Raw genomic sequence first — 26,301 nt, 5'->3', positions numbered from 1 at the left:
CACACTCCAACACTCAGACATAGTTTACAGATAGCCAGGGGGCACACTCCAACCCTCAGACATAGTTTACAGATAGCCAGGGGCACACTCCAACACTCAGACATAGTTTACAGATAGCCAGGGGCACACTCCAACACTCAGACATCATTTACAGATAGCCAGGGGGCACACTCCAACACTCAGACATAGTTTACAGATAGCCAGGGGCACACTCCAACACGCAGACAAAGTTTACAGATAGCCAGGGGGCACACTCCAACACTCAGACATAGTTTACAGATAGCCAGGGGTACACTCCAACACTCAGACATAGTTTACAGATAGCCAGGGGCACACTCCAACACTCAGACATAGTTTACAGATAGCCAGGGGCACACTCCAACACTCAGACATAGTTTACAGATAGCCAGGGGCACACTCCAACACTCAGACATAGTTTACAGATAGCCAGGGGGCACACTCCAACACTCAGACATCATTTACAGATAGCCAGGGGCACACTCCAACCCTCAGACATAGTTTACAGATAGATAGGGGGCACACTCCAACCCTCAGACATAGTTTACAGATAGCCAGGGGCACACTCCAACCATCAGACATAATTTACAGATAGCCAGGGGCACACTCCAACCCTCAGACATAGTTTACAGATAGATAGGGGCACACTCCAACACTCAGACATAGTTTACAGATAGCCAGGGGCACACTGCAACACTCAGACATAGTTTACAGATAGATAGGGGGCACACTCCAACACTCGGAAATAGTTTACAGATAGCCAGGGGCACACTCCAACCCTCAGACATAATTTACAGATAGCCAGCCAGGGGCACACTCCAACACTCAGACATAGTTTACAGATAGCCAGGGGCACACTCCAACACTCAGACATAGTTTACAGATAGCCAGGGGCACACTCCAACACTCAGACATCATTTACAGATAGCCAGGGGCACACTCCAACCCTCAGACATAGTTTACAGATAGATAGGGGGCACACTCCAACACTCAGACATAGTTTACAGATAGCCAGGGGCACACTCCAACCCTCAGACATAGTTTACAGATAGCCAGGGGGCACACTCCAACACTCAGACATCATTTACAGATAGCCAGGGGGCACACTCCAACCCTAAGACATCATTTACAGATAGCCAGGGGGCACACTCCAACACTCAGACATAGTTTACAGATAGCCAGGGGCACACTCCAACCCTCAGACATAGTTTACAGATAGCCAGGGGCACACTCCAACACTCAGACATAGTTTACAGATAGCCAGGGGGCACACTCCAACACTCAGACATAGTTTACAGATAGCCAGGGGCACACTCCAACCCTCAGACATAGTTTACAGATAGCCAGGGGGCACACTCCAACACTCAGACATAGTTTACAGATAGCCAGGGGCACACTCCAACCCTCAGACATAGTTTACAGATAGCCAGGGGGCACACTCCAACACTCAGACATAGTTTACAGATAGCCAGGGGCACACTCCAACACTCAGACATAGTTTACAGATAGCCAGGGGGCACACTCCAACCCTCAGACATAGTTTACAGATAGATAGGGGGCACACTCCAACACTCAGACATAGTTTACAGATAGCCAGGGGGCACACTCCAACACTCAGACATAGTTTACAGATAGCCAGGGGCACACTCCAACACTCAGACATAGTTTACAGATAGCCAGGGGCACACTCCAACACTCAGACATCATTTACAGATAGCCAGAGGGCACACTCCAACCCTCAGACATAGTTTACAGATAGCCAGGGGGCACACTCCAACACTCAGACATAGTTTACAGATAGCCAGGGGGCACACTCCAACCCTCAGACATAGTTTACAGATAGCCAGGGGGCACACTCCAACACTCAGACATAGTTTACAGATAGCCAGGGGGCACACTCCAACACTCAGATATAGTTTACAGATAGCCAGGGGCACACTCCAACACTCAGACATAGTTTACAGATAGCCAGGGGGCACACTCCAACCCTCAGACATAGTTTACAGATAGCCAGGGGCACACTCCAACCCTCAGACATAGTTTACAGATAGCCAGGGGCACACTCCAACACTCAGACATCATTTACAGATAGCCAGGGGGCACACTCCAACCCTCAGACATAGTTTACAGATAGCCAGGGGCACACTCCAACACTCAGACATAGTTTACAGATAGCCAGGGGGCACACTCCAACACTCAGACATAGTTTACAGATAGCCAGGGGCACACTCCAACACTCAGACATAGTTTACAGATAGCCAGGGGCACACTCCAACACTCAGACATCATTTACAGATAGCCAGGTGCACACTCCAACCCTCAGACATAGTTTACAGATAGATAGGGGGCACACTCCAAAACTCAGACATAGTTTACAGATAGCCAGGGGCACACTCCAACCCTCAGACATAGTTTACAGATAGCCAGGGGGCACACTTCAACACTCAGACATCATTTACAGATAGCCAGGGGGCACACTCCAACACTCAGACATAGTTTACAGATAGATAGGGGGCACACTCCAACACTCAGACATAGTTTACAGATAGACAGGGGGCACACTACAACACTCAGACATAGTTTACAGATAGCCAGGGGCACACTCCAACACTCAGACATAGTTTACAGATAGCCAGGGGGCACACTCCAACACTCAGACATAGTTTACAGATAGATAGGGGGCACACTCCAACACTCAGACATAGTTTACAGATAGCCAGGGGCACACTCCAACACTCAGACATAGTTTACAGATAGCCAGGGGCACACTCCAACACTCAGACATAGTTTACAGATAGCCAGGGGCACACTCCAACACTCAGACATAGTTTACAGATAGCCAGGGGGCACACTCCAACACTCAGACATAGTTTACAGATAGATAGGGGGCACACTCCAACACTCAGACATAGTTTACAGATAGATAGGGGGCACACTCCAACACTCAGACATAATTTACAAACGAAGCATGTGTTAAGTGAGTCTGCCAGATCAGAGGCAGTAGGGATGACCAGGGATGTTCTCTTGATAAGTGTGAATTAGACAATTTTCCTGTCCTGCTATGTATTCAAAATGTAACGACTACTTTTGGGTGTCAAGGAAAATGTATGGAGTGAAAAATACATACTTTTCTTTAAGAATGTAGTGAAGTAAAATTATAAAGTTGTAAAAAGTAAAGTACGGATACCTAAAGAAACTACGTGTGTAGTACTTTCATGTATTTATACTTAAGTACTTTTAAGTACTTTACGTCACTGATATCAAGAACAAATTCACCATACATTTATTATAAAATGTGAATACAGAATTTTCATACCAGCCTTTCTCACTTCCCTCCAGGAAAGAAAGCCTGCACTTTTGACGTGGATGCCATCTTTGAGCAGACCCAAAGAATGTCAAGAGAGGAGTCAGGAGAGGAGTCAGCAAGTATTAGGTTTGTGACAAATAGCTAAGTGCCTTGTAACTCAGTTTTAGGATAGCTCCAAACAGAGAGACAGCTCCCGCACCCAAGTAACACACACAATCCATCCTAACTGACCAACTACTTTTACATGCTCCGAGTTAAAATAACTGGGTGGGAGGTTCATTCAAATGCACTGGTTTTTGTATTTTATGAGGATCCCCATTAGCTGTTGCTAAGGTAGCAGCTACTCTTCCTGGGGTCTACGCAAAACATAAAACGTGACATAATACAGAACATTAAAAACAAGAACAGCTCAAGGACAGAACTACATACATTTAAGAACAAAGTGTTGTTATTACCAGTATGTGTGATTGGCTGGATTATTATAACCCATGCGACTCAATCACCCACTACCAAGCAGGAAGAAGTAGAGCAGTGGCATCAGTGACTCGGACTCAGAGCTCATCGGCTCCCCCAGTGCCCCAACATCTGACTGTTCAGGAAGAGGATGCTAACTTGGTGGCCCACCACTACCACCAGGGTACAGAGAAAGCACAGCAGACGATGATGAGGATATGCAGATGACGAAGATGATGTAAATCTGTATGTTTCCGTTTTGCACACAAGGAAACGACTGAACGTTTTACATAGATTTACTTGAGTTTAAAAAATATCCGCTCCCATACTGTTGCTAAACTACTTAAGTACATACATTTACATAAGCAGGCCAAGTATATTCATACTGATGATCTTCATTCGTTTCAGTATGCAACACTGAACATTCTAGAGTCATAAAAGCTGCATCATTATTTTAGTGGTGTGTTCTTACTACGTTATACCACCAGAGGGTAGCACAGTCTTTTAATTGTTTACCTTTATTTAACCATGACAACGCTGGGCCAATTGTGCGCCGCCCCTTTTTTATTTTTATTTAAATAGGCAAGTCAGTTAAGAACAAATTCTTATTTTCAATGATGGTTAACTGCCTTCTTCAGGGGAAGAACAACAGATTTTTACCTTGTCAGCCTAGGGATTCAATCTTGAAACCTTTCGGGTACTAGTCCAACGCTCTAACCACTAGGCTACCTGCTGCCCTATGGGACTCCCAATCATGGCCGGTTGTGATACAGCCTGGAATCGAACCAGGGTCTGTAGTGACGCCTCTAGCACTGAGATGCAGTGCCTTAGACCGCTGCGCCACTTGGGAGCAAAGTCTTAGCATTGCCTGAGACAAGCTTTATTGTTCATTTTACAAAATGGTCTTGAGTCGACCCAGTGCAATCTAGGTTTACTGGTTCTTCACAATGAATCATGGGGAGCAAGAGTTGGCTTTCTCACACATAGCTCCTGATAAAACCACAATAAAAAGCCATCGTTTTAAAGTATGTAGGCCACCGAAAGGCACCGCCCAAAGACACTTGGCCACATGATTTTCTCCTTACAAAAGCATTCTCTCTCATCTCCTCCTCTCACTCTCTGAGTAGTAAATGTCTCTTTGCTGTGTGTGCGATATGGGTGATGTAGCCCATAGTGTTGTCACGATAACAGTATCACTATACCAGGAAGCAAAGGAAAACTAACAGTCCTAATGTTGGAAAAAACAGCATTACATTGGCACCCAGAGTCACATTTATTTCTTTTCCAAGCTATATCACACAATATTGTACAAAAATAGGTTTTAAAGTAGATAGAATTTAGTCTGCTTCGTGTTTTCTTTTTTGCCAAGGAAAATCTGTTATCGTGACAAGACTAATAGCCTAGACACTGAGCGTTCTCAGGGCAGGTGTGATTTGATGGTGGCCTGTGACAGGTAATAACACAGCCCTCAGGCCAAACCTAGACCTCGCATTGGGTGCAGGTGTACCTAGTGCGCACTGCTATGGTAGAAAACCAGCCTGTAATTTTACCTTTATTTAACTAAGCAAGTCAGTTAAGAACAAATTCTTAATTTCAATGACAACCTAGGAACAGTGGGTTAACTGCCTTGTTCAGGGGCAGAATGACAGATTTTTACCTTGTCAGCTCGGGGATTCAATCTTGCAACCTTTCAGTTACTAGTCCAACACTCTAACCACTAGGCTACCTGCCGCCCCATGTAACTTAAAATATCACACAGCCCAGTAAAGCTGAAGTATCGTGTATGACAGAGTGCCAGGCAGCCCACTCCATCACCAATCACCACCACACATGTATGACAGTCAACTTCTTTTCTCTCAGAATCCAGTGAAAAAGATTCCAGACAATTATGAGATCACTGCAGCATGGCTCCAAAACAGTAAGTCTTTTCCTACTTTCCTCCCTTTTAAACCCCCTATATTTATTAACTGCCAACGGCTGAGCTGGAGCGAGCTTTCCCTGAAATGTATTAGCAGAACTCTATGCCATATTTAGCCTGATTACAGAGCCATCCATTAGCCTTTGCGGTCACTGACACACTGGGCCATATTTGGAGAGCCGTGCGAAGCCCACTGTTCCTCCCTTCATGGCCTGCAGGGCTCACACTAATGTTAGGGTCTTCTCCTCAATGAGGAACCTTGATTGGTTCACTGTTGACTCTTTCTCTAAAGGAAATCCAGTGAGTGATTCCTGCACTGTGTTCAAGTCCCTGGAGATAGGAACCCACTTTATTTAACAATGGTCCCCATCCCTGAGCTTATTGCTTCCCACACGAAAATGTCTCTGGCCCCTCTACCCCCTGCTGTGTTAATGCGGTTTGATATTGACCTGAATTGCTATCTGCACTTTGGGAGAGTAGTTATGTGCGTGCTGTGTGCTGTATGCGTGTGAAGCTTAGTGGGTAACAGTTCAGCAAACAGATTGGTATTGTGAAGGGGTTGCTGGTATAGCTAAATACCAATCTTTGGGCTCATTTGAACCCTCCACTCTCCTTTTGTTGATGGAAAGAAGAAACCCAACTACGTCTAGTGCAGCCAAGGTTCGGTGTGTTCCATTCTCCTGCCCAGCCGGATGGGCTTTTCATTGTGTTGAGTCTGAGGGATTGGAAAGAGGGAGCCCCAGACCTAGACATCTCCACATTCTATCTGTATAATAGCAGTTTACATTGTTTGTGAGATAGACATATAACTATAATCTGAGTTTATTTTCTGAAGTTGCTTTCATTTCATTTATCGCATCTAATTTGTAAACATTCAACTGTATTAAATAATAACTTTTTTCATTTCCACCCATCAAAATATGTACACCCATCAAAATAAAGTTATTTCTTCTCTTTCTTGTGCTGTAAGTGTCGAGACGATGCGTTAAATCCCAGACGAAGCTTTAATGTTCTTATAGATGCAACAGAAAAACAATGTATTCCTTTGAACCCATTTCAGCCATTACCGGGGTGTGTTTGAGTGGTCATTCCAAAAATGTTCACGATTTTAACAGGAAAAAAACGACAGGCACAAGCAAGAGTATGAAAGAGTCGCAGAGGTAAAATGAAAGCAATCAATCCAGCAAGAGTGACAAGTGGATTTTGCATTCCTCAAACACAGGAAATAGATGGTTGAAAAAGACAGATCTTCAGGTGGGCGGAGCATGTGCTCTGCATCTCTCTATGATGTGTGTTGTCACGGTTCCTGTTTTAAAACTTCTTCAGGATTTAAAGCTGTTATATAACAATGCTTAATTTCTGAATGATTTCCTACTTATTCCTTCCTGATTCCAGGAATCTTCCAACCAGGAATTCTGGAAAACCAAGGAATTTTATGAACGTTACTGGATTTTTGCAACCCTACACAGGAATGATAAGTAAAAAGATTTGCCTTTGTCATCCTCTCACTTTGTGTCCCCTCTCAGGGACCAGATCAGGTCCCTACAATACAGCATCCCCGGTGATGTCATCCTGGTGGTCCCTGGGAATGCCCAGGCCAAGGTGTTGGACTGAGACGGGTTCCCGGTCATAGTGTCCCAAGGGAGACCAGTACATTGTGGATATGGCTAATACCAAGGTATGCTCTCATCTCCTACTCTCAAATATGTGCTTCCTCTGTAGCTGAGCACTGTAGTTTTGAGTTCCACAAAGTGGGTGTGGAAGAGTTGATCATTTTATTGCTATCTGTAAATGAGGACAAACCACCTGTTACCGACAACCTGAATGGTAAATTACTGAGGTTGGTAGCGGAATACATTGTGACTCCTGTTTGCCACATCTTCAATTTAAGCCTAGAAGAGAGTGTGCTCTCAGACATGGAGGGAGGCAAAGGTCATTCTGCTACCCAAACAGCCAACCAATCAGCCTGTTACAAGTGCTTAGCAAACCTTTGGAAAAAATTGTGTTTGATCAAATACAAAGTTATTTTACAGAAAACAAATCAACAACAGACTTTCAACATGCTTGGCATTGACACAAATGACTGATGATTGGCTGAAAGAAATTGATAGTAAGAAGACTGTGGGAGCTGTTTTGCTAGACTTCAGTGTAGCTTTTGATGTCATTGATCATAACCTATTGCTGAAAAAACATAGGTGTTATGGATTTTTACATTTTACATTTAAGGCATTTAGCAGACGCTCTTATCCAGAGCGACTTACAAGTACATACATTCATACTTTGTTTGTACTGGCCCCCCGTGGGAATCGAACCCACAACCCTGGCGTTGCAAGCGCCATGCTCTACCAACTGAGCCACATTTGTATCCTCTGCCTTATTATGGATAGCGCATTACCTATCTACTAGAACACAGTGTTTTTGTTATTGGAAGCCTCTCATGCAAATTCAGTTGAGTGTGGTGTACCGCAGTGCAGCCGGCTATGGCCATTACTGCTTTCTGTTTTTACAAGTGACCTTCCACTGACCTTGAATAAAGCCTCTGTGTCTATGTATCTTGACGACTCAACAGTATACACGTCGGCTGCAACAGTAAAATAAAAAACTGAGACACTTAACATAGAGCTCCAGTCAGTTTTAGAATGGGTAACTAGCAATAGGCTGCTGCTAAATATCTCAAAAAATGAAAAGCATAATTTTGGGAACAAATCATTCGCTCAACACTAAACCTTGTTTAGATCTATTATTGAATAATATGGCTATTGAACAAGTTGAGACTAAACTGCTGGGTGTAACATTAGATAGCAAGCTTTCATGGTTAAAACATATAGACTCAATGGTTGTTAAAATGGGAAGATTCCTGTCCATGATAGGACGTTGCTCTGCCTTCTTGACATCTCAGTCAACCAGACAGGTCTTACAGGTCTTAGTTTTGTCACACCTGGACAACTGCTTAGCTGTGTGGTCATGTGCGGAAAAGAAGGACATAGGTTAATTGCAGTTGGTGCAGAACAAAGCAGCATGAATCGCACTTAGATGTACACGGAGGGAAAGTGTCAGTAACATGAGAATGACTGCATCACTATTGGCGGCAGGTAGCCTAGTGGTTAGAGTGTTGGGCCTGTAACTCAAAGGTTGCTGGTTCGAAACCCCAAGCCGACAAGGCTCTGCTGGTGTGCCCTTAGTCAAGGCACTTAACCCTAATTGCTCCTGTAACATGCTGACCAGACTGCTCGTGTGTGTCCACTATCACGTTCATGTTGCTTTTGCCCACCCACACCATACGTGATCAGGCCACGCAGGTTGAAATATCAAAACGAACTCTGAACCAACTATATTAATTTGGGGACAGGTCGAAAAGCAAACATTTAGTTTAGTTTAACATTTAGTAATTTATCTAGCCATCTTGCTGTTGCTAGCTAATTTGTCCTGGGATATAAACATTGGTTTTTTATTTTACCTGAAATGCACAAGGTCCTCTACTCCAACAATTCATCTCTATAATCTCTCCTCCTTCAGGCCTCTTCTTTGGACTTTATATGGTGGTTGGCATCCAACTTTAAGGTGCATTACCACCACCAACTGAACGGGACTGTGGACCTCAGTTCATATTTCAATCACCCACGTGGGTATATGAGAGGCGGGACTTGCAGCGTCACAAATAGGAGCAAGTTCTATTTTAGCGCCTGGCTACGCAGATGCTCGTGAGCGGTGTGGGTGCAATGATTGAATAACATGTATGTGTACATTTATTTTGCAGCGCACGCAACCTTGGGCGGTGTGTTCATCATGTAAGTGGCTCTGGATAAGAGTGTCTGCTAAATGACTCAAATGTAAATGTGTTGAAAGTACCGAACTATTTGTTCAAGTTGGCACAGTTTGGACACTCATCAGTACATCACAAGACATGCAACCAGAGGTCTCTTCACAATCCCCAGGTCCAGAACAGAGGCTGGGAAACGCACAGTATAAAATAGAGCTATGACTACAAGTAACTCAAGCTAGCAATAAACACAATTATTTAAAAAACAGATGAAAGAACACCTTACTGCACAAAGGGGACAGTGAAGAGAGACAGCCATTTTATGTCTTGTATTGTAATTTGCATTGTACTATGTATTCGACCTAGATATTGTGTGTATGTACTGATATGTATGCTATGTTTGACGTTTTAAATTGATGTATTTCAGTCCTTGTTCTGTACTATGCATTATGTCATGTTTCATGTGGATCCCATGAAGAGGAGCTGATACTTTTGCAGAGGCTTATGGGGATCCTAATAAATACCAAAAACTGAGAAGGGAAAATCAAAATCCATCAGATGCCCCCTATCTGTGGCCACTGAAGCAAGCTTTTGGGGTCTAGGCCTAGCTTTGTATCAGTGATGACTCCTGCACTGTGCTCTCTGAGGGTAGTACTGCAGCTGCAGGTTAGTTTGTGTATGGGGGTAATGATGTATACTGTACTTACAGCTGGGAGAGGCTGAGAACAATCACAACTAGTTCATCCCGACCACTGACCAGGGTTTCGTTCATTCAATACGTCTAGGGTGAACTGTCTGGCTGCTTAAAAGGCCATTATTGACTGTCCATTTGCAGAGCATGTTCTGCATGGTGGCTGGTCAATAACCATCCCGGGTATCTGCAATGCCACTTGCTTACCTAATGAGAATGATGTGGTAGAGATGACTTCCCCAGTAGGAGAACTGTGTTATGTTGACTGTAGCTGGATGTCTCTCTACATTCCTGTGGATCCCTGCTCCATTGGGGCTGTAACTGGCAGCAGGCTTCTGGGTAGTGAAGATCTGCAGTGGACCGTTAAAGGTGACCCAGCTAATGTCCAAAACAAGTTCTCACATCACTACATCCCCACCACACGCACACTAGTCTCACTCTTTCTCCCTCACTCTCTTCTATGCTCCATCACTCGCACAACACCTACCAATACTTTTCTGCTGTCTCTCACACTGTACACACACACACACACACACACACACACACACACACACACACACACACACACACACACACACACACACACACACACACACACACACACACACACACACACACACACACACACACACACACACACACACACACACACACAATCTAAAGCAGAGGAGAGAACTTTAGACATCTGTGGCATTGTGTTGTGTGACAAAACGGCACATTTTAGATTGTCTTTTTATTGTTCCCAGCATAAGGTGCACCTGTGTAATGACCATGCTGTTTAATCAGCTTCTATCTTGCCAAAGGACAAATGCTCACTAACAGGGGTGCGAACAAATTTGTGCACCTAATTTGAGAGAAATCAGCTTTTTGTACGTATGGAACATTGCTGGCGTCTTTTATTTCAGCTCATGAAAAATGGGACCAACATTTTACATGTTGCTATTATATTTTTGTTCACTATATAAATTGTGCCTTCCTGTATTATACTTGTGCAAAAAAAAATATTATATTCCACTGAGCCATTTACTTTATGTTCATATCTTTTATTTAATATTCTTGTTTTATTGTTGAATTAACCTGCAAGTAAGCATTTAGTTGGATAGTGAATACCATTAGTCATAGTACATACGACTAATAAATAAAACGAAGAAAACGTTCTTCGTATCAGTGAGGCGGATTTGCGCCCAGGTTCTGTTTGTAATTAGGCTCATCGTATTGATGTGGTGTTTACTGACAGTGTGTATCAGTCTGGTTCTCTTTAGGCATTGGCAGTTGGCTCTCCTGTCCAGTTCTGTTGGGACGGAGGGGATGTGCATAGCAGCGGTAGTTCCTCCAGTCCAATTAAAAGGCTATCGCTGTGAATGACCAGAGCTGTTTGTTTTGATGCTGTTTTCCAGAACATGGAAGCAATTCAGTTATTTACAAACCATTTAAGCTGTAAACATACACATGCAGTTTGTGGACTGTACTCTAATCATTACAAGTATAGGTTAAAATACTTTTTGTTTTTATCTGTCAGTATTGAAACTAAAGTAGGCCTAGTATTGTGGGGGGGGGGGGGGGGGGGGGGGCTTGGATGTCGAAAACTAGATAGAAAGTATGTAGAAATTATATTTTCAAATAACTGCCCCTTTTCTGGCCTGCAAATTGCTTTTGACTAACAAATCGGTCCTGAAAAAATCAGTGCTGCCCTCAAGCCAATTTTGAAATCCTGCTGTGGCCCTCGAGCCAAAACTACTGTCTACCCCTGCTCTATGCCCACGCTTTTTCTTTGGAGATTGTGGCGAAGGACCAGAGGCTGGCTAGGCACAGTTATCTCAGGCTGCTATGCAAGGCTTCTGTCTGTAAAGCTGTCCAGTTGTGTTTTGAGTTTGATCTGTTTAAGTCCAGATTCTTGTGTGGTACTGGTAACTGGGTATAATAACTATTTTAATGCCTCCCAGTCCCTTCCTCTGACTGCTAAGAGCATTGGTCCATTGGCCTCATGTTAAGGGCAATTATGAAGTGCTTTGAAAGGCTGGTCATGACACACATCAACACCATCCCAGACACCCTAGACCCACTCCAATACGCGTACCGCCTCAACAGATCCATAGATGATGCAATCTCAATTGTACTTTATACTGCCATCTTCCACCTGGACAAGAGGGTAAACAACTATGTGATAATGCTGTTCATAGACTACAGCTTAGCATTCAACACCATAGTCCCCGCCAAGCTCATCACCAAGCTAGGGACCCTGGGATTGAACACATCCCACTGAAACTGGATCCTGGACTTCCTGACGGGCTGTCGCCAGGTAGTGATAGGCAACATCACCTACACCACGCTGACCCTCAACACGGGGGCCCCTAAGGGGTGTGTGCTGTCCCCTCCTGTACTCCCTGTTCACTCACGAGTGGGTGGCCACACACGACTCCCAACTCCAAGTTTACTGACGACACAACGGTGGTGGGCCTGATCACCGACAGCGATGAGTCAACCTACAGGGAGGAGGTCAGAGACTTAGCAGTGTGTTGCCAGGACAACAACTTCTCCTTCAACATCAGTAAGACCAAGGAGCTGATCATGGACTATAGGAGAAAGAGGGGAGAGCGCGTCCACATCGACGTGGTTGTTGTGCAGCGGGTCGAGAGCTTCAAGTTCTTTGGCGTCCACATCACATTACGACCTAATATGGCCCACACACACTCACAGAGTCGTGAAGAGGACACGGTAGGCAATGCCTTTCCCCCCCCAGGAGGCTGAAAATATTTGGCATGGGCCCTCATCCTCCAAAAGTTCTACAGCTGCACCTTCGAGAGCATCTTGACTGCAAAGCGCTACAGAGGAGGGTGTGAACAGCCCAGTACATCACTAGGGCCGAACTCCCTGCCATCCAGGACCTCTATATGAGGCGGTGTCAGAGGAAGGCCTGAAAAATGGCCAAATACTCCAGCCTCCCTAGTCATAGACAGTTCACTCTGCTACCGTCCGGCAAACAAATCAATTCAAATTGGTCACATACCCATGGTTAGCAGATGTTATTGCGGGTGTAGCGAAATGCTTGTGCTTCTAGCTCCGACAGTGCAGTAATATCTAACAAGTAATATCTAACAAATTACACAACATATACACACATCTAAGTAGGAATGAATTAAGACTATATACATTTGGACGAATGACGTCAGAGCGGAACAGACTAAGATACAGTAGAATAGTATAGAATACAGTATATACATATGAGATGAGTAATGCCAGATATGTAAATATTATTTAAGTAAATGAGACCGTAGAATAGTATAGAAAACAGTATATACATATGAGATGAGTAATGCGATATGTGTAAACATTTAAGTGAATGAGATACCGTAAAATAGTATAGAAAACAGTATATACATATGAGATGAGTAATGCAAGATATGTAAACATTATTAAGTGAATGAGATACCGTAGAATAGTATAGAAAACAGTATATACATATGAGATGAGTAATGCAAGATATGTAAACATTATTAAGTGAATGAGATACCGTAGAATAGTATAGAAAACAGTATATACATATGAGATGAGTAATGCAAGATATGTAAACATTATTAAGTGAATGAGATACCGTAGAATAGTATAGAAAACAGTATATACATATGAGATGAGTAATGCCAGATATGTAAACATTATTAAAGTGACTAGTGTTCCATTTCTTAAAGTGGCTCTAACCAGAATAGAAAGAGGAGTGGAAGGCCCCGGTGCACAACTAAGCAAGAGAACAAGTACATTAGAGTGTCTAGTTTGAGAAGCAGACGCCTCACAAGTCCTCAACTGGCAGCATCATTACATAGTACCCGAAAAATACCAGTGACTCCGGGATACTGGCCTTCTAGGCAGAGTTGCAAAGAAAAAGCCATATCACAGACTGGCCAATAGAAGGCCAGCATCCTGGAGTCTCCTCTTTACTGTTGACGTTGAGACTGGTGTTTTGAGGCGTCTGATTCTCAAACTAGACACTCTGATGTACTTGTCCTCTTGCTTAGTTGTGCACCGGGGCCTCCCACTCCTCTTTCTATTCTGGTTAGAGCTAGTTTGCGCTGTTCTGTGAAGGGAGTAGTACACAGCGTTGTACTTTCTTCAGTCTCTTGGCAATTTCTCACATGGAACAGCCTTCATTTCTAAGAACAAGAACAGACTGATGAGTTTCAGAAGAAAGTTATTTGTTTCTGGCCATTTTGAGCCTGTATTCGAACCCACAAATGCTGATGCTCCAGATACTCAACTAGCCTAAAGAAGGACAGTTTTATTGCTTCTTTAATTAGGACAACAGTTTTCAGCTGTGCTAACATAATTGCAAAATGGTTTTCTAATGATCAATTAGCCTTTTCAAGGATAAACTTGGATTAGCTAACACAATATGCCATTGGAACACAGGAGTGATGGTTGCTGATAATGGGCCTTTGTACGTCTGGTACTGATACTCCCTGTATATAACTCCATTCTTGTGCATTTTATTTTATTCCTGTGTTACTATTTTATTTAAAAATGTTTAAACCACATTGTTGAGAAGGGCTATTTTGAATTTATTGCTATTATCAGGTTCTAGTAAATGACTGCTATCTGTATATCTGTGTCACAGTTTTACATAATTTCCTATTATTGCAGGGTCACACTGCCATCCTGAACAGCGGCTGCTGGCACCCCAAGACAAAGGACGAGTTTATGACCTGCTCCAATGATGGGTGAGTTGAGTGAGTGTGTGTGTGTGTGTGTGTGTGTGTGTGTGTGTGTGTGTGTGTGTGTGTGTGTGTGTGTGTGTGTGTGTGTGTGTGTGTGTGTGTGTGTGTGTGTGTGTGTGTGTGTGTGTGTGTGTGTGTGTGTGTGTGTGTGTGTGCGGGGTCGTGGTCATGCGTGTTTGTCTCTGAATCTGAGTGAAGATAGACCACTACAGCTGGAGGGCTCAGCTCTCTGGGTTGAGTGTGATAATTGGTTTTAAAAAGGCAGTGATCATTTGAATAAGAGTCTCACTGGTCTCTCAGAATGGCATCGTGCAACTCATGCCCACTTGGTCAATGATCCTCCTAAAAGCAGGATTATGTGGATCAGGACCCCCACCTGAGAAGACGACACTAAATGATTCTTACAGGGAATAAATTAGTCAGATAATCTCACCCACTCCTTAGCCCCCCCAACATTTAAGGACAGTAATGCCTGTATGTGCACCAGAGTCTTTGTTTGAGCTGGGGTACAGTGGCTTATCCAGGATCAGCTAGAGCATTATAACATAATATATCCCTTAAAGACTCATTTTCATTGAGATCACCCGGGCATCAATATGGCCCTCTCTGAAGTCTCATTTCTATTTCAACAATTACCAGTAGGGCTCTGACTATACCAGTATTGCAATATTTTTTACATGGCAAAAATGAAGCAGATCTAACTCTTTGGTCCTTTAATAACCGTCTGTATGTAAAATATTGTCTGCTATAAATAAATGTGTTTCTGGATGACAACATAATGTTTGCAGCCAACATTAGGGCTGTTTCCCTAAAGAAGTTTCATCCGCTTTGTGTTTTGTTTCCTTGCCACAATACTAACGAGTATCGCGATACTGGTATAGTCCCGGCCCTAGTTACTTGGGAGTGTACTTCCAAAAACAACTCTCTGGGTGCTGGTTTATCATTGCTTCCCCTTCATCTCAATTGTCACCAGCAGGGAGTCCCCTAGGCTAAACTATCCTTCTGGGAGCCTTGGTCTGGCATTTCATTTCTTAAACATTTTAGGCATTTAGTAGACACTCTATCCAGAGCAACTTACAGGAACAATTAGGGTTAAGTGCATTGCTCAAGGGCACATCTACATATTTTTCACCTAGTCAACTCAGGAATTCGAACCAGCAACCTTTCATTTACAATTCCCAATGTTCTTAACCGCTAGGCAATCTGCCGCCCTCACCTCTCTCACTGTCCTCACCTCTCTCACAATGTGGAGTCACCTCTGTATCTTTCATGATGGAAATCTCATGTTTTCAGAATACAATGGTGATACGATACAGAACGATCCATGTAAACCATTTCCATACAGTTTCACGAGCCCTCTGTTTGTTATGTTGTCCTCTAACCTATTGGTTCTCCCGTAGAACTTATCTCAGGGGCTGTTGTGTTTCCATGTTTAGGGCTGGGGGCCATGTGTGTGTTTCTTTGAATATGTGCATGTGTGAGACGGAGAGAGAGAGCCCCAGTGATGAGTTTAAGTGAGTGTGACAGGCTGCGGTGCAGAAACCCAACACCTCAATCATTCCTGAAAACAAGGCTGTTGAGGGCTGGGGCCGGTGTTTACCACTGCCTACCTCTGCTCACTGCAGCTCTCCCTTCCAGATATGGCGGGGGCTTACTGGTTTATTTATCTTTACTTTATGTTCTTAAAATCTTCCCATGGGACGTGGTGTTGGTGGCCCAGGTCTGGCCGTGGACAGGGAGCTGTTTGCAGCAGCGACCTGCTGTAGATGTGAAGGGTCCCCAGTGGGAGGGTCCGGAGGGGGTCATTTCAGTTCTCCGGGACCAGGAGAGGAGGTGAATGTCTAATGTGGCCTGCTGTTGGGAGGAGGTCCCTCCTCTCTCTGAGTCTCTTCCTCTCTGCCCCTCTCCCCTCTGTCTCCCTCAATCACACGTCTCACTCTGGGATCTTAGGGAATGGATGAGTGTCATTGCGGATGTTTTGAAAGGGGATGTTTGGTACTTTCTAGTACTACCTTGTGAGGTACTCTGTTCAGTAACTCAGGTCAGAACTGCAAGGGACTGAATGAAGCATATTGTTGTGTTAGTTGCAATGATTTGCTGCTGACGGACCTGATGGGCAAATCAGTATTAGGAAGTTGTTCCTAATAGTTTGTATACTCAGTGTAGAAAAGATTATTTGGTTGTCACGTGCTGTAGATTCATCTTCTTCCTCTTCCCATAGCATGTATCTGTCCTCTTTAAGTGTCTTTAAACTATCCCTTCCCGCCATGTTTCTTTCAGAGGTATGTGTCAAGAGATGTAGTATCCCGATAAAGAAGCATTGTGGAGTTTTGTTTTGGGGTCCCTGCAGATTCTGTCTTGGATGCTGTTGGGGTGTAGAGAGTCTTCCGTGTGAGTCTGATTTGCTGTTGACATGTTCAATTGGTAAGCACTGAGCAGCAGTTAGAGTTGGACTGTGTTGACGCTTTCATCATTCTCTTATTTGAGATTCACTTTGCATCCATGCCAAAATGCATTCTAGCTAAATGCAGTAAATAATACTAATATTTAATGCTTAGGGCCCAATTACCTGCTAAGTGCAGAGTTATCTGCTAATTATCTGCTGAAAGAAGACCTGTTTGAAAGCCTTATGGAGAATATGTTTCAGGCCAAAGAGTTTGCCCCCAGAAAGTGTAAAGAGTCTATTCCTCTGTGGGAGTATTCCTAGCCAAGATTAAGCTATGGGTTTTACTAAGTCAGACATTTTTTCATACAGGGTAATGGGGATGTAGGCTCACACACACACACACACACACTCAATAACCCGAAACACTGTGAGGAATGTTTTTCTGGATGCCAGGGATTCCCTACATGCTGGTCTTGGCTGTAGGACTGGGATGTAGACTAAGACTGGCCCCAGAGAGCAGCATGTGTGCTGGAGGTCCGTCCACCTGTCTGCTGTTTTTATCCTATAGTACACCCCACCATGCCATGCATATGATCTAAACAATTGTGAGGAATCAGTATTGTAAAGGATGTTAAGGTCTCTCACACTGTAGGCCTAAGTGTGTTGTGTCCTGTCTCGCTGTAAACTGACACTCCCCCTGCTCTTGAGATCATCTCTTAGTTGTTCATTTCACAGGCATACCATGCTTGTCAACTGAGTATTTCTCCCATTTTTCCATATGTAACCCTAAGCTCTCAGCCCAAATCATGGAGCCTGGAGATTCTTTTTGGAGGGCTTGAGCCAGATCACAGGGCTATTTAGTATGATCTCCATGGCGATAGGTCAGATTGCGGCGGAGGGGATGACTGCCGTTACGGGCTCCTAACCACTTGTGTGTGTTGTTTTTTCGCATTATTTGTAACTTCTTTTTCACATAATGTTTCTGCCAACGTCTCTTATGACCGAAAAGAGTTTCTGGATATGGGAACAGTGATTGCTCACTTCGAAATGGACAAATTCCTTTTTCTTTAACCAGTCGTACGCAAAGGATTTAGTGCTGCTCCAGGAACAGCCCCAAATCCCCATCATTCACACGAAGAGGAGACGCCGATACAGGGGAGAATTTGTTGGCGAGTTGGTAACCCGCCTCTACCATCTGTCCAATTGGCCAATGTGCAATAAATTGGAGAATAATTTGGATGAGCTCCGTTCGAGACTATCCTACCAACCGAACATTTAAAAATGTAATATCTTATGTTTTACAGAGTTGTGGCTGAACGACATGGCAAATATACAGTTGGTTAGGTTTTCAGTGCATCGGCAAGACAGAACAGCTACCTCCGGTAAGACGAGTGGGTTATGGTCTGTGTCTATTTGTCAATTTACAGCCTGTGTGCGAAATCTAATATTAAAGAAGTCTCGAGGTTTTGCTCGCCTGAGGTAGAGTACCTCATGATAAGCTGTAGACCACACTATTTACCAAGAGAGTTTTCATCTGTATTTTTCGTAGCTGGGTATTTACCACCACAAACCGATGCTGGCACTAGACTGCACTCAACGAGCTGTATAAGGCCATAGGCAAATAAGAAAATGCTCATCCAGAAGCGTCTCTCCTTGTGGCCCGGAAACTTTAATGCAGGCAAACTTAAATCCATTTTACCTAATTTTTACATGTGCAACCAGAGGGAAAAAACTCCAGTCCACCGTTACTCCACACACAGAGAAGCGTACAAAGCTCTCCCTCGCCCTCTATCCTCTTGATTCCTGCTTACAAGCAAAAACTAAAGCAGGAAGTGCCAGTGACTTGCACAGTATGGAACTGGTCAGATGCTAAGCTACAGGACTATTTTGCTATCATCCGATAGCACTGAGGAGTATACCACAGCAGTCACCGGCTTTATCAATAAGTTCATCGCACTGAGCTAAAGGGTAGAGCTGCCGCTTCAAGGAGCAGGAGGGACACTAATCCAGGCGCTTATAAGAAATCCTGCTATGCCCACTTACGAGGCGTCAATACAGGCGTCAATACAGGAATAAGATTGAATTCTACTACACTGTCTCTGACACTCGTCAGATGTGACAGGGCTTGCAAACTATTACGGGCTACAAAGGGAAGCACAGCCGCGAGCTGCACAGTGACACAAATCTACCAGATGAACTAATTGACTTCTATGCGTGCTTCGAGGCAAGCAACACTGAAGCATGCATGAGAGCACCAGCTGTTCCGGCCGACTGTGTGATCACGCTCTCCGTAGCCGATGTGAGTAAGAACTTTAAACAGGTCATTCACAAACGCATTAGCAGGACGTGTACTCAGAGCATGCGCTGACCAACTGGCAAGTGTCTTCACTGACATTTCCAACCTGTTCCTGACCGAGTCTGTAATACAGTGCATTCGGAAAGTATTCATACCCCTTGACTTTTTCCACATTTTGTTACGTTTCAACCTTATTCTAAAATTGATTAAATTGTTTTTTTCCTCATCAATCTACACCCAATACCTCTTAATGACAAAGCAAAAACTGCAGATTTTTTATTTTATTTCATTCAAAAGTATCTGAAAAAATAAGATTGATCACATTTACATAAGTATTCAGACCCTTTACTCTGTACTTTGTTGAAGCACCTTAGGCAGCGATTACAGCCTCGAGTCTTGGGTATGACGCTACAAGCTTGGCACACCTGTAATTTGAGGAGTTTTCCCATTCTTTGCAGATCTTCTCAAGCTCTGTCAGGTTGGATGGGGTTTCCTCTAGACATGAAGCTTGGCATTCAGGCCAAAGAGTTCGATCTTGGTTTCATCAGACAAGATGATCTTATTTTTCATGGTCTGAGTCCTTTAGGTGCCTTTTGGCAAACTCCAAGCGGGTAGTCATGTGCCTTTTACTGAGGAGTGGCTTCCATCTGGCCACTCTACCATAAAGACCTGATTGGTGGAGCGCTGCAGAGATGGTTGTCCTTCTGGAAGGTTCTCCCATCTCTACAGAGGATCTCTGGACTTTTGTCAGAGTTATCATTGGGTTCTTGGTCACCTTCCTGACCAAGGCCCTTCTCCCCCGATTGCTCAGTTTGGTTGGGTGGCCAGCTCTAGGAGGAGTCTTGGTGGTTCCAAACTTCTTCCACTTAAGAATGATGGAGGCCACTGTTCTTGTACCTTCAATGCAGCAGATTTTTTTTGTACCCTTCCCCTGATCGGTGCCTCGGCAAAATCCTCTACGAACAATTCCTTCGACCTCATGGCCTGGTTTTTGCTCTGGCATGCACTGTCAACTGTGGGACCTTATATTGACCGATGTGTGCCTTTCCATTTCATGTCCAATCAATTGAATTTACAACAGGTGGACTCAATCAAGTTGTAGAAACATCTCAAGGATGATCAATGGAAACAGGATGCACCTAAGCTCAATTTTGAGTCTCATAGCAAAGGGTCTGAAAACTTATGTAAATGCAATATAAAAATATAAACATTTAAATAAACCAGTTTTCGCTTCGTCATTATGGGGTATTGTGTGTAGATTGAGATTATTATTTTTTTAAAATATATTTTAGAATAAGGCTGTAATGTGGAAAAAGTCGAGGGGTCTGAATAATTTCGAATGCACTGTACCTACACGTTTCAAGCAGACCACTGTAGTCCCTATGCCCAAGAACGCCAAGGTAACCTGCCTAAATGACTGTCGACCCGTAGCACTCACGTCTGTAGCCGTGAAGTGCTTTAAAAGGGTGGTCATGGCTCATCTCAACACCATCATCCCAGAAACCCTAGACCCACTCCAATTCGCATACCGCCCCAACAGATCCACAGATGATGCAATCTCTATTGCGCTCTACACTGCCCATCCGGACAAAAGAACACTTACGTGAGAATGCTATTCATTGACTACAGCTCAGCGTTCAACACCATCGTGTCCACGAAGCTCATCACTAAGCTATGGACCCTAGAACTAAACACCTCCCTCAGCAAATGGATCCTGGACTTGACGGTCTGCCCCCAGGTGGTAAGGGTAGGCAACAACGCATCTGCCACGCTGATCCTCAACACTGGGGCCCCTCGGGGGTGTGTACTTAGTCCCCTCATGTACTCCCTGTTCACCCACGACTGCGTGGCCAATCAGGACTCCAACACCATCATTAAGTTTGCTGATGACACAACGGTGGTAGGCCTGATCACTGACAATGACGAGACAGCCTATAGGGAGGAGGTCAGAAACCTGGCAGTGTGTTCGTTGGACAACATCCTCTCCCTCAACGGGATCAAGGCAAAGGTGCTGATTGTGGACTACAGGAAAAGGAGAACCCGAGCACGCCCCCATTCACATCGACGAGGTTGTAGTGGAGCGGGTCGAGAGTTTAATTTCCTTGGTGTCCACATCACCAACAAACTAACACGGTACAAACACACCAAGACAGTCGAGAAGAGGGGATGGCAACACCTATTCACCTTCGGGAGACTGAAAATATTTTGCATGGGTTCTCAGATCCTCAAAAAGTTCTACAGCAGCACCATCGAGAGCATCCTGACTGGTTGCATCAGCTCCTGGTATGGCATCTGCTCAGCATCCTATCGCAAGGCACTACAGAGGGTAGTGCGTATGTCCCAGTACATCACTGGGTCCAAGCTTCCTACCATCCAGGACCTATATACTGAGCCGTCTGAGGACGGCTCAAAGAATTCAGCCACCCTAGTCATAGACTGTTCTCTGTTCTATCGCACGGCAAGTGGTACTGGAGCGCCAAATTTAGGTCCAAAAGGCTCTTTAGCAGCTTTTACCCCAAGCCATAAGAATGCTGAACAGTTAATTAAATGGCTACCGGGACTTTTTACCCCCCTCCCTCTGTTTATTATCAATGCATAGTCACTTTACCCCTACCTACAAGTACATATTACCTCAACACCTCGGTACCAGTACCTCCTGTATATAGCCTCATTATTGTTTACTATTGACCAGATAAGTTGACTGAACACATTCTCATTTACAGCAACGACCTGGGGAATAGTTATAGGAGAAGAGGGGGATGAATGAGCCAATTGGAAACTGGGGATGATTAGGTGACCATGATGGTTTGAGGGCCAGATTGGGAATTTAGCCAGGACTCCAAGGTTAACACACCTACTCTTACGATAAGTGCCATGGGATCTTTAGTGACCACAGAGAGTCAGGACACCCGTTTAACATCCCATCCGAAGGACAACCCCCTACACAGGGCAATGTCACCAACCACTGCCCTGGGGCATTGTGATATTTCTTTTAGACCAGAGGAAAGGGTGCCTCCTACTGGCCCTTCAACATCACTTCCAGCAGCATCTGGTCTCCCATCCAGGGACCAACCCTGCTTAGTTTCAGAAGCAAGCCAGCAGTGGGATGCAGGGTGGTATGCTGCTGTTTATTGTGTTTTTACTTTAGTAAATATCTTGACTCTTGTTTTTCTTAAAACTGCACTGTTGGTGAAGGGCTTGGAAGTCAACATTTCATGGTAATATCTACACCTGTTGTATTCGGCGCATGTGACAAATACAATTGAGTGAGGAGAACAGACTGACGTCCCAGGGATCGGAGAGAACATGTCTCTGCGTCTCGGGGTGTTGAGACACTCGAACACACCAGGTTCATCCACAGTCCAGTGCGTCTCTCACACCACGTCTCCCGGCGCTCCGCCTGCCTTACAGAGCTAGTGTTCCATGTCCTGCTGCCCTGGAACGTACTACATAAAACAAACCAGATACTTTCAAGAACTGTTGTTGACCTGACTGCTGTCTCACAGCACCGGATGGATTGGATGTTGAACTGATAGCAGTGTCTTCTGTTACCTCGATCTGCTGTTATGGTCAGGCTACTCCTGGCTATTGGAGTGAAACGATCATTTCATGGTCATTTCCTCCTGTTCTTACTTAACTTTTTAACCAATCAACCTGCTTGATTAGGCTTCACTCAAGAGCTACAGTAATTTGGGCTTTGGATGCCACTGCCTTACTTATTGAGGTTAGTGATGATACATTAAACCAAGTTGGCCATATTGATAAGCTTTATCTCACTATTGAGGTCGATTCATATCCAGTGTATACAGACTCACATACACGCACGCACGCACACACACACACAGGAATAGCATAACAATATTCTGGATATTATATTATGTATACAGTACTATGTTCGTGCACTAAGTAGGCTATATATATAAGTAAACGTCTTATCAGTTGACGGCCGCACCTGGATGTCTGGTTGAACCTACTGTGTTCTCCTAAGTCTCTTGACTGCTCCACTTCCTCTTTGACAACCAGCAGTGGCGTTACCCCTGTTTGGACTTTCTCCCTGTTACTTTCCCCTCCTTATCTTTTACATCCCCTGAGATGGAGCAGCTTCCATCTTCCTCTATAATCCCCATTAGTAATAACAGAACCTCAGCGGGCCCCACAGCCTGGCCCCATCCCTTATAACACAACCTGACACACACAGGCCCCAGCGCTTTGATCAGCCTCTCCTTTCTTCCTCTCCTGCTTATCCCTCCATCTGTGGAGCTGTCCTAGACTCCCAGCCACCCGTCCCTGGCAGACCTAAAGACTGTCCCAATGGTAGCATCTGAAGGCAGGGAGGAAGTGGGGGAGAGGTGGAGGCCTGGGAGTGATGCCTTACTCCTGGGTTGATGTGTGAACAGCTGTGTTACCTCGTAAACCACACGCATGACTGAGCCTGTATGGCTCTCGTCTTTTATCACATTCACCCCTTTGGGTCTTTAAGCGCTCACACAGAAGAAGGGGAGTGCTGATTGAGGGGAAAACAGGCTTGTTGGGGAAGGGAAATAAAGGGTGCAGTGGTACTTTGTGTTTGTTGATTATACTGTACATGAATGTTTTGTCACCTCATTGAATAGAATTGAGTTGGGACTTGTGAGATGGTTGCCAAGTTGTTCATTCATCACACAGGAACGTAGCACCCTTCTAAAGAAGGCAAGGTTAGAGGTTCACAAAAGGAATTCATTAGAAGAAACATGAGGTGCAGCTCCTAAATATCTTGGATGTCCCTTTAAGCCAATCCAGTGGCTTTTGCATTACTTTTCTGCCATTTCTTGAATCCCTACAACTTCCCAACTAATTTGGAATAGAGCATTCCGACCACACTCGCCTTCCTTCCCAGCCTTGCTTTCCTAGCTGCTGAGATGTGTGAGAGACCCAGGGTCGGACCAGCCGTGGTGGGGTGGCAGTGGCCTCTCTGCTCCTGCCCTGGTCAGCCATCAGGGCCATGTTTTAGAAAGAAACCTGCTGAGATGAATTGAATTCCTGGTGTTGTGTGCGGCTCCATTGAAGGTTCTGTTGTCTTTAGTGTCCGGACAGACGCCTAGGCTCCTATGTAAACACAATAGAGACGTCTGTGAGAGAGCAGGTGGAACAATCTGTCACCCTGCACACTCCTGTCACATAGGACACGTATGCAATGCATACACACACACACACACACACCATGACACACACACGCACATATACAAATTTACAGCACGCACTAAACATGGTCAGTGTTTCGTTTCTAGAACAAGGATCAACCTGAAAGCACTTTGTGCTAGCAGCATTGTTAAACCCTTGTAAAACTGTAAGGTTTATTACATTTCTGACAATACTCTCTGATGGTCCGTCTTTGGCTGGCATCTGTGTCACCATGTCAAATGTATCTAACCACAGTTGAGTGAGTGTCTCACTGTTGTAGTGTGTAGCGAGCCATGGAGGATTCCATGCCTGGCTGTTAGTAGCAGCTCTGTCAGTCTGTGTGTTTATGCTCCCCTCCTGACCCCGTGACCCTCAAGGTCAGGCCTGTTGAAGCAGGCAGTGGGTTAGAGAGACATGCCAGACTGAGCGTGTCCAAGTATGTGTGTGTTTGGGTCAGAGAGACATACATGGACAAGGCCGGTCTGCTAGGCTGACACATGGCAGCAGGCGCCTCTAGTGTTTGCCCCCTACCACTCATGTTTGAGCTAGTTGGCCTCCATTGACCTCCTATCCTTCTCCGTCCCCCTCCTTACTGTCCCCTCTGTCTCTACTCTCTACTCCATCTCTCTCTTTAGTTTCTCTCATCCTGTCCTTTCACTTATGTTCCACCCTCTCCCCCCACCTCTTGTCTATCTCCTTCACCTCTTGAAAGGGCTGAAGTACTGAACATAGGTGCTAAGTGAAGGTTATAATGTTGAGTGAGGTGGAACCTACCTCCTTAGGACATCCTTAGGATGGAAAACCAACCGTGTTGATGTTAAAGAACTGACTCAACAATACATCATACAAATCAAAGTTTATTAGTTGGTTGTCTACAGTTAGCAGATGTTACAGCAGTTGCAGCTAAATGTGTGTTACTACTGTAGCTCCTGACAATGCAGTGAAATGTGTGTTACTACTGTAGCTCCTAACAATGCAGTGAAATGTGTGTTATTACTGTAGCTCCTAACAATGCAGTGAAATGTGTGTTACTACTGTAGCTCCTGACAATGCAGTGAAATGTGTGTTACTACTGTAGCTCCTAACAATGCAGTGAAATGTGTGTTACTACTGTAGCTCCTGACAATGCAGTGAAATGTGTGTTACTACTGTAGCTCCTGACAATGCAGTGAAATGTGTGTTACTACTGTAGCTCCTGACAATGCAATGACATGTGTTACTACTGTAGCTCCTGACAATACAGTGAAATGTCAAACAGGTACACAAATAATCAATCAAAAAAACTTTTTTTTAAACTGAAAGAACAAGAAATCAAGAAATGTCTGAACAAATCCAATTGACAACCAATAGTACTGTAACGGTAATCCAAATATAATCTAAATGTATCTAAACAGGATGAATTTACACGAGATATACAGGGAATGATATGTGCAGCAGTAGATACAGTAGGTTAGAGTGAGCTATGTCAAGAATCCAGTATATAAATAAATATGTGGTGTGTACAGCCACCCCAGCTGTGTTTGTGTACAAGTCTGTGTTAGGAAATATGTGTTTTTAATACCTCCCTCCCTGCCCATCCTGCCCAGTCAGTCTGCAGCATGGGTCA

At 44.4% G+C, this 26,301-nt stretch overlaps 1 pseudogene; it reads left to right on the top strand.

The window, feature by feature from the left end:
• The first annotated feature begins 6,839 nt into the window (after positions 1-6,839).
• The window catches only part of LOC129833706 (WD repeat-containing protein 70-like), an 83,372-nt pseudogene continuing 63,910 nt past the window's right edge, over positions 6,840-26,301 (top strand).

This window comes from Salvelinus fontinalis, chromosome 2 (assembly GCF_029448725.1).
Source record: "Salvelinus fontinalis isolate EN_2023a chromosome 2, ASM2944872v1, whole genome shotgun sequence".
NCBI classification, from domain to species: Eukaryota; Metazoa; Chordata; class Actinopteri; order Salmoniformes; family Salmonidae; genus Salvelinus; species Salvelinus fontinalis.
The sequence above is the reverse complement of the archived record's forward strand: the minus strand, read 5'-3'. Positions and strand labels throughout refer to the sequence as shown.